Source organism: Eurypyga helias, unplaced genomic scaffold (genome assembly GCF_000690775.1).
Source record: "Eurypyga helias isolate BGI_N326 unplaced genomic scaffold, ASM69077v1 scaffold20862, whole genome shotgun sequence".
Lineage (NCBI taxonomy): Eukaryota > Metazoa > Chordata > Aves > Eurypygiformes > Eurypygidae > Eurypyga > Eurypyga helias.
Window position 1 is genome coordinate 7,494 of NW_010235547.1, and position 10,120 is coordinate 17,613.

Below are 10,120 nucleotides of genomic sequence, written 5' to 3' on the forward strand. Positions count from 1 at the left end.
TGCAGATTTCAGAGAGATATCTGGGACTGTGTCTTCCTAGAGAGACTGATGGTCTGCTGTCAGGGTGGTTGCAGCTGTACACCACAGCTTTATCTTGCTCTCAGCCTTCCCTGAGCCTCACACCAAAACTTTTAGTGCCCTTCATGAAGAACAGCATTTGCTGCTGATACAACCAAAAAAAAAAAAAAAAAAAACCAACCCAACCCACTTTAAAAACCTTTCTAGAGGTTTCTGGCTCTGTATGCTGCTTCCTTACAGAGGTAAGGGGTAACGCTACGTTTAAAAAGGCCATATCTCATGGTTGCTGCTTTAGAGGTGTAATACAGTGCAGACGTACTGTAGCACTAAGAAGAATTAGTCTTTCTTTAATTTTTTTTTTTTAATTAAAACGTGAAACTTCTGCAGGCTGAAATTAGGTGGATTCAGCATTATAGGGATTATTGCTGACAGGCACTTAGGATTGATTCAGCATTTCCCTTTGTTATGGGAGTTCACTAAAATACAAGTAAAGAGGTGCTGTGTAAGGCTCCCGGCTGGAAGCAGGTGTGAAGGGATCTCTTGGACCGAGCTGGGACAACAGCCACACATTTCTGACTAGGCTGGTCACCTTCATCAAGACTCCAGTGAACCACTTCTCTTAAACCTGAGCATTTATCAGCCCTAATCCCTTGCCAGAGATGTCACGATCTTTTTCCTTTTCTTTTTTTCAGGTGCAAAGGGCCTGGCAGAGGCGCAGATTTACTCCGGGGCTTCCTCAGTCCTCTTGACCATGTCTCCTAGGAGGGGGTGGTGGGATGCTGCCATGTTCTGGTGTGGTTTCCAGTGTGGCATCAGGCAAGGGCAGATGGCTGAAACGTGCTCCTGCAGAGCCCGCGCGTGTGCCAGCAGTGGGTCAGTGGGCGCATCTACCCTTGGGGCATGAAGACCACACCGGTGAGCCGTCCCACAGGCAAACCCTCTTGCTTCCTCCTTGTACCTGGTTGTGCCACAGAGCCCCTTGCAAGCATCGGCGGGATGCCTGTCATCTGCAACTTGTCCTTTCTGAGCTCTCTGAGCTGTGGGGGTGGTCATTTGACCACCTTTTTTGTTCCCTGCAGACTCCCCTGTGCTCTTTGTCCTGGCTGATGCGGCCCTGTCGTGCTCACAGATGGGGTGGGCAGGGGCTGATACAGCACCCAGTCCCAGGCAGGGCATGGACTGGGCCAGGCAGAGCCTGAGGGCCGGGTGGCAGAGGTCAGAAAAGGCAGGCAGAGCCCACAGCTCACCCCTACCCTCAGGGGAGCCAGAGCCTGGAGGGCGCTGCTGTAGGGGACTGCACCATCCTCAGAAATTAGCCTGGGAATTAATGCTGTCTGACAGAGGGATGGGTATGGCAAAATGAGCCTGCTTGCTTGCCACGGGGTACTGTACACCAGCAAGACAGACCAGGAGGCTGCCAAAGCCCATTTTCTTCCTCCATCCTGCCAGTGGTTCCTGTGTTGTCGCAGCCCTTCCAAGGGCTGTCCTCCTGCCCACGCCCTTGGAACTGCAGAGGAGCCGAAGACATGCAGGGTGTCACAGCGTCCAGGCATCTGCGGCCCCTCAGAGCCCTTCCTGGTGGCAGTGCCGACGGCTGCTTGAGGGTAAAGCCTCAGAGTCTCTGCTTCCCCACAGAATCAGTCCACGCCTGCTTTTGTCTCAAGAACATCGCCAAACACCATCCAATTCAACCTCACTTCTCCAATAAGCCCAAGCCTAGCAGGCATGTTATTACCACCTGAGACTCACTGAGAGAAGCTAATCCATGACTGCTGGGTGCAGCCCAGATGCACAGGCTCGGGGGGACACCTCTGTCCTGGCTGCTCCTTCTTACTGCTCCTTCCCCAATCACTCTGTAACATCTGCCATGGGAAAATTGCTCCTTGGAGCAAAGGCGCCTTTGCTCTAACCTAGGGTAAGGCTGTCCGTGTGCTTGAGTGGTGGCCATGGGAAGCTGTGTGGTGCCAGGGCGTCAGGGGGTACGGGATCTACAGCAAGCTGGAGCTCGCTGTTGGCGCAAAGGAGATGGATGCACACGCTTGTGCATGGGGCGACAGGGCTCTGCTGGAGAAGGGGGGTGTGCTGAGAGAGAAAGGGGAAAGAAATACTCATCTTCTAGCCTGGTAGGGACTAACAGCATCCGGGAGAGTAAAGAAACAGTCATCAAACACTGTTTTTTACCTGGCACTGTGGTATGCAGAGAGCCGCCCACAGACCCTCTGCCCCCAGCTATAGGAAAGAGGCTGAGACAACTGAAATTTCAGCATGGAAAATATGCCGTAGATGTGACCAAACAGGCGCCTCTTAGTAACGTGCAACGTGTGCTGGCTGCAAAACGTGGCTTGTTGAATGCTGAGGCAGGAGTGGTTGCGAAAGGTTAGTCTATTTGCTTCATACAGTCAGAGATTAACTGTTTACAGTTCTTTTTTTTCCAGCTGCACTTTTAAATGAAAACCCTCGTTGTTAATATTGTTTAATACCCATGAATATAGAACGCATTTTACAGAAATATCTGGGCTGCCTGTCCCTGCTGCAGAGGAGTTATGCATCTGGCAGGCAAAACAAAGCCCCAGCATGCCCCAGAAGCAGATGTCGGAGAGAATCAGGAAAAAGGAGAAATAGCTGTACTGGGAATTCAGGTCAGGCTCCCGGGTTCAGCCCTTTGCTTAACAGCAAAAGATGTACTTTCTTACATTATATTATCCCATAGACAAAGAATAAAAGACAAGGAGAACTTTAAGGAGCAGTAGGCAAAGTTCACCCCTTTTCCCCTGGCAGCTCAGCAGCTAACAGAGGTGACAGCAAGGCACACTGGAGTCATGCTGTGTCGGATGCCATGTGCTTGCTGAGAGGAGCTAAGAAAAGCAAGCACCGTTTGCAGCAGAGGTGAGCGGTATTGCACACCACTGAGGAGTTGTGCGCGGGTCTTAAAGCATCTCTGTACTCACCGCCAGCAACCAAAGCTGCCGAGTGGGTAAGGGGCAGAGAGACCCCAGGGCTGTTCTGCCAGGGAGCACTGCCGCAGAAAGGAAGGTGTCGAAACAGGTCATCGAACAAGAGCAGGGAAATGGTGGCACTTTAACCTGCACTGCTCAGCCACGCAAAAGGGCTTTTGACAGGGTTTTAGGAGCAGGAGGTGAAATACTTGTTTCCTGGATGTGTACTCCGGTAATGGGAAGTGGAAGCATGGTGGAGCTCACAGCTCACAGCCCCACGGGTGTCAAGCCCCAGGGCGCTCCTTCACAGGCTGTTTACTCTAGTTTTAATCTAGATTTACTCTAGGCACTGCTTGAAATTCGAGTCTCACCGACACAAAACCTTTCAGACTGAGCATGGCCTTATTTTACCTAGCACCCTGCCACCCATCTGGCATTGCAGCTACTACATCACCATGTAATGTCAAGCACGGCTGATGAGGAAGGGGCCAGGGCCATCCTGGACCACAGACCCTGCCTCTGCAGGGAAAACCTCCTGTGGGAGCTTTTCCACCTGCCTCCCATGCACACTGTGACTGTAAGAGGACTTTTGTGCAGGTGTGGCGTCTCAGGGCTGGGTGGGGGAACCCTGTAAGAACCGCAGAGCAAGACAATAAGGTGACCACAGGACAATGAGACAATGTACCCTGCTCAGTGCACGGAGTGCCTGTGACGGGGTAAGCAGAGCAGCAGTGCTGTGCTAGCTCACACCTATACCACACTCACCAACCACATCCTCTGTCTGCTCCTCTTTGCTTTTCCCTGGGCTCCCCGGTTGTACCCGATATCTGCCAGGGCCATGGGATATGCTAAGGAACCCCTTTGGTGGTGTCCTGGCCCCATGTCCCCCATCTCTGCCCAGCAGCTTTACCCTGCCCCACTGCCACTGTCTGCCCCACGGAGGCCCATTCCACCCTAACAGGGATGGAAGGGACCCTCCTGCCCCATCCTGGACACCCCCCTTGTCCTATCCCTCAGTGAGAGAAGGCTCCCGATCCATCATGCAGGGCTCTCAACATAGGTCCTGTAACGGGATGAGCCCATGTGCTGAAGATGCAGGCAGGGTTGCGCGCAGTGCCGGGTGCGGCTGCCAAATGTTTTTTTGTCTTGGTTCCTCTTTTCATAGACACCAAGGTGCAGACTCAGCAATGCAATCTCTCTCGTAGGCAGCCCCAGACTCCTCCACGGATGGCTGGGTGACTGAGATGGGCAGAGCAAGCCGAGGGTCTGCTGGCCACCGGGTCCCTGCTGTGTCCCACAGCTCACGGTACATACAGCCAGGTCCTGGCTTCAGCGTGCACCGTGCCAACACGCTGGGGATACATGCAATGCCTGGGCACGGTTGCACATGCCGTCCTTGGAGGACAGCTTCAGTGTGGGATCTGGGCAAGGGGAAGTCACTCAGGGCAGGAGGATATCCTCTGTCTCAGGTTTAGCCCTTCATTTCTGAGTGTGCTGTGCTCATGATCCCTGTAACCACAGGGACACACTTCCCCTGGGAATGGGCTCCTATGGCCTGTATCACACAGTACAGACCCTGCCGTCACTTTATATCAGCAACTAAAGATCTTGGTCCCATTCCCTGGCCACAATCATAGCCAGGGTACTTGATCAGCAAGTTTCTCTAACCTGCGTCAGCCCAGGCACATCCCCACAGCAGATCAGAACAGCGTAATTAGATGATACTTTAATGATTTTTAGCACCTAGCTCCATCAAGATTGGTTTAGAGAAACGTTCCGATTCAGACAGATCCAGAGCAATGCAAGGTCACAGACCCTGGACCACTGCTCAAACCCCAGGCAGCGCAGCCTCCTGGGAGATCACATAACATAGAATCCTAGAATCTTTTATGTTGGAAAAGACTTTTAAGATCATCAAGTCCAACCCTTAACCTAACACTGCTAATGCAGTTTACCACCGCCAAACCATGTCCTTAAGCACTTTGTCCACCTATCTTTTAAATACGTCCAGGTGAGCCTGCAGCTACCCACCAAATGACTCTGCTGGGATCAAAGCATGCAGCCTGTGTAGGAAGAGCCCAGCAGAGCCCTGGGAGTGCCCCCATCATAATTCCTGCTCTCAGGGTCTCCTGGACACACAGGGCCTCAGCTTACGGCTCCCCAGGTCTTTTCTGGGCACCAGCACCCATCTCCACTGCGGTGAGGACATGGCATCTGCACGCTGTGCAATGAGAGCCGTCCACCTCATGCTCCCACGGACACTTCCCGCTCCATGGAGCAACAGCATGGCCCCGCAGAGGCTTTCCCAGCACACTGAGGTTTGCTGCCCTCCAGCCCCAGAGCTTCACCCCACCACAACGCAGCTGATAGTGTCCCGGACCCTGGCGTGGCCATCAGCCCCAGTCCTCTCCAGTATGTCCTGCACTGGGTAGGATGCACAGCAACCTTGCAGCAGGCAGGCAGCGAAACCTGCTTCGCTGCAGGTAAGAAGCTTCTTACCTGTTTCCTCGTGTTCTTCATAGGCATTGAGGTTCAGATATCTCCCCTCCTGTGCTGTCAGCAGAGGTGTGAGGACCAGAAATGCCCATCGCAGGGCCATGTTTGCTTGTCCTTCAGGGCAGGACTGAGGTCTCTGACCCGCTGGCAGCCTCACAGCACACCCGCCTGACTGCAAGGTTGTAAGAACAGAAAGGAAACAGCCACGCAGAGAAATCACATACGGTGCAAGAGGCTTCCTCATTGGAGAGGGAACCTCCGCCAGTGTCAGCGCCGGTTTCGTTCTTCTCTTCTGCGCACGGGGCAGCTTCATGCCCCTTTTGTGGTCTTGCTGCTCTCTGATCTCTTGCCTGAGAACTGCAGTTTTTAGGCTTTCTGGAAGTAGCAGCTGCTAGCCCCAACAGCTGGGTAGCCCCCTCTCCAGGCACAGATCTCAGCTGTCCCAGCAGGACATGTGAGCTGCACTGGTTCATGACTGGGGTTTTCCAGGAAGATGTAGCTTCCATACTCGCACAGCAAAGTCAAGCAGAGGCTACCTCACCTTGTTACTGCCTGATAAGGAGTGAGATAAAAAGGACTTCTGAAGTGCGCTGATGATCTTGATTACCTGGCAGTGCATGCCAAGGGCAGGAAAGCCAAGGTTTTGGTAAAAGTGTCTGGATGCTCGAGACTGGGCTGAGAGCAGATGCTCTGGGACAAGCTGATGAGAGCCCTGGGGACCTGGAGCCCAGAAATTGTGGCAGGTAGTGTTGCCAACAGATGCTGGGAGCGGGAATGACCATGAAGGGTGAGAAGGCGGCACAGAAGGGTCTGCCGGTGGGTCTGTCTGTGCGGCTGGAGGCTGGTGGCACTGGCCACGGCAGCAGACCTGACCATCAGAGCTGGCTCAGGGCAAGGAGCCCTTACTGGATGTGCTTGGCCCACACCCCACCTGAAACATGCAGCTGGGAGAAAAACAAGCCCTGAAATATTTTCTGGGCCTTCGCAGCTGGGCTGCAGCCCCTTGTGATGGCCTTCCTCTTTATTGTGCTCTTCAGCAAGGCCCGGTTCTCCCAAGCCTGGGGTCAGGCTCTGCTTTCTGCAGATGCACATCCTCCACTTGATCTGCACACTCTGCAACGCCTTTATTCAGCAGCATCGAGCAGACCAATCTGGCGTGACCCTCTCCAAATACACCCTCCCCAGCCACCCCAAAAATCTGACCCTGAGCAAAACCTGGTAGAAGTCTTGGTTTGTTTTTTTCTGCAATTATGGTGCTTGAGGGCAGATACTCCAGCGGTCTTTTACCTCTCAGGGACAGAGCTGGTGTCTGCCCAGCAACCTTCCTTATGCCCTCTTATGCTCAGAAAGGCAATCTCAGCCTCTTCTTCCTTGTCTGTGTTTTACCTCTACCTGCAACACGGTTGGCAGGGCCAGTGGTGCACCCCAGGAGCCGACCTTTTTATTTCCTTCGCTCAGATATGAAGCTTGCCCACGGAGGATTTACCGTACTCAAAGACGCTTGCCCTGGAGCTGCAAGCACAGGGTCAGGATCCTGGCATCGCAGCTGGGCACAGCCTGGGAGGTAGCTGTGCTCTGCCTCCAGTGGGAGGTTTGTGGGGTGGGGTGGGGGAAACAACTGCTCCCCAGTCTCCAGAAACAGCAGCAACTCTGACGTCACCTCTCCCTGCCCCTTGGTGCTTCTGGGTCTTTCTAGAGATAATGAAAGGGCTGCAAAAGCAAACCGTGTCACTAGGAATAGGTTCCTCATTGGGAGGTTCTTTGGAAAATTAGTAGGGAAATACCATAAATTAGACTAAAAAAGTCACACGCCTGTTCCCTCTGTGCACCGCTCCCAGCACAATGGTTGTCAGCTCCTATGTTAACAGCGTAACAGTCCAAAAGCCCTTCATTACCCCATCTGAAACCTCTGAAGCCATGGAGGAAGTATGGCCCAAGCAGTTGCCAGTAAGCCCTCTTGCTCTCTCACTCTCTCACTCTCCACACTTCCCCTTGCTCCACATCAGAATAATCCAGCCTTGAGCATAACCTGGGCTGTTGCACAGAGAATGGAGGGGTGTCGCAAGCCGGTGTCACCTTCCCCAGTGGGTCCAGCAGCTACATGCTCCGGTCACACCAGGCAAACCCAAAGCCACAAAGACAGCTTTGGTTCGCTTGCAACAAGACAGGGCACAGGTGTCCCTGGGCTTCTGGGTTTGGGAGGTCCCACCTCCTGCCCCGTGCCGCCCCGTCACAGAGCGCAGGTCTGGTACAGCCGGGAGATTGGGCAGGGTGTATTTGGGCAGGGTGTATTTCAGCAGGGTGTCGGCAGTGATCCCGGGGTCCAGGCACGTGTCCCGTTTTGCCACAAGCCTCATGGTGTGCCAACATTTGAGCCACAATTCGCAGCAATTTTTCCACGACGGGGGACATCAGTCCTAACCCCAGGGGACATGCTATCCTACTGACCCTGCAGGCGTTGGTGCAGATTTAGAGCTCTTGAAATGTTTGCAGGAAAACCTGCTGGCTGCTTCTACAGGCTGCTCTTTGCTCTCTTTTTTGTCTTATCAAGCTTTTACATCTTACCTGACTGATACTACTTTTTGTCATCTAGCCTTGACTTCAGCTCTTTGAAGGGGCATCTCTGTAGTGAATAACCTCTGTCCCTGGTTGTTAGCCCTGCTGGTCCCTCTCTACATTTTGATACCAGGAACCCTGAAAGGCTGCCTTAAACCTTTGCAAGCTTGCTGGACACTGTGTGACTGTGCTACTTCTTTCAGCTTCATTTTATTCAAGTTTCCTCATTTCATACATTTCCCCTTTCTGAAGCTGAACCAGATGCCGCTGGATATTTCAATCTTTGGCAATCGTGCAGAGTCATGGAAACAGAGCATGTTGTGGCCATCACCAATGGACAGCTCTTTCCTGGGAGCATGTTCAGCCCAGTTCCCACACAGAGCTCAGTTCCCCATCTTCCTCGCTGGCCTTGTGGCACGTGTGGAGGAGCTACACGCTGATGCCTTGCTTGCATCTGCCTGGTGTGGCAAACCAGCCATCGGGATGCTTGTAGATCAGCAGCAATAGTGCTACACATTGCCTTTTCCTTTTGGTTGGGATTCCCATTCCCAAAGGTGTACCCGTGGTGCAAAGAGGTCTGCATCTCTCTTCTAAAGCGAGGACCTCAGCGCCCCTTGGAGAAAGGGCTCCTGCCTGCTCCTGGCCTCCTGCCTGCAGCCGGAGGTTGGTGCTTGCACACACACGTGCTACTCCCTTGCACGATGCTTTCCAGAAGCAGCACCTGGCCTGCCGGTCCTCGCCTACATCTCCGCTGTACTGCCACCCGGGCAGCTGCTGGTGCGTGAAGTCTGGCTCCTTACCCCACGACCATCACAGCACGGGGAAACGGGCTCTGCGCCGTGAAACCCACTCGTGGGCAACGCCGCCACTGAAGTTTGTTCAGAAGAGACCTTGTGGGTTTCATTGTACAAACAGGGGCCCTGCGGCAGGGAGGAAGCCAGCTAAGGGCCCGAGGAAGGAAGTCCGCACGGCAGATGCCGATTTCACTGCCAAGTCCCGGGATGGTGCCACAACTGCCGCGCGGTCCTTTCTCTGGCTGAAAGGGAACCAGCCTGCACCCCTGTATCTGGTCCTGCATCAGCACTCCTGGGCGCTGCCATGAGCGGAGTCATGCCAGCCAGGGGTCTGGGAAGCAGCTCCTGTGACCCCAGGTTGGGACAGGCACGGTGCAGGGAGCTGGCCTGTCCGCAGGCTATGCTGCAGCTGGGCTAGCCTCAAAGCTGGATGTTTTGAGCATGCACAGAGCTCTCAGTGGTGAATACGAGGTCCTACACAGTTTGACATCCCCAGAGCAGTAGTCAGAGAGGTGTCAGAGCCACCTGCATGCTCATCCCCAGCCTGGCAGCCCCTGCTCTGTATGGCACGGCTGCTGCATGGAGCCACGTGGGATCTGGGGATGTGTCACTGCTGCTGGATGCTGGCAGGGTGAGCATTGGGTCTGGCTGCCAGGTGGGGCATGGGAAGAAAAGGCATTCCTTCCCCTTCTCCAATATGTGGGCCTTTTCTTCAGACACACACACTTGTGCCCCGTGCTCCCTCGTGCAGATGTCTGCCCCTCTGCTGCCCTCAAGCTCAGTGCTGCCTGCAGCCCTTACAAGGGAATGGTCAATCCCAGCAGAGGATGAGCCCATTTCCCATCACACTGACACTTGCTCAGCTTTCAGTACCTTGAAAAGCTGGCGCGTTAATGCAGTCCCTTCCTTGCTCTCTGCCAGATGCCACACAGTCATGGTGACAGTCACACTCTTCTGCCAGGCCTGCTACTGGCTGCTACTGATTCTGTTCAGTGAGACACCCTCTGCCTTCCCATGAGTCTTACTGGTGGGCAGAGCTTGCAGGACTCTCCTTAGAAACTGTTCATGGCATCCTGGCTCAGCCATAGGGTTCCCCCTCTGAAGACAGATTTCTTGCTGTGGCTGCATACCCCAGGGCCTTGTGCTCACCCTGGGGCTGCCTGTCCTGACTCCACGTGCATCCCTGTTCCCCCCTCCCCGCCTGTCCTCACTCCATGCGCATTCCTACACCACCTCTCCCTGCCTATCCTGCCAAAATGTGCATTCCCGTCCCACCTCTCTCAGCCTGTCCCCAAGGCAGTTTGGCAGTTTGCTGGTGCT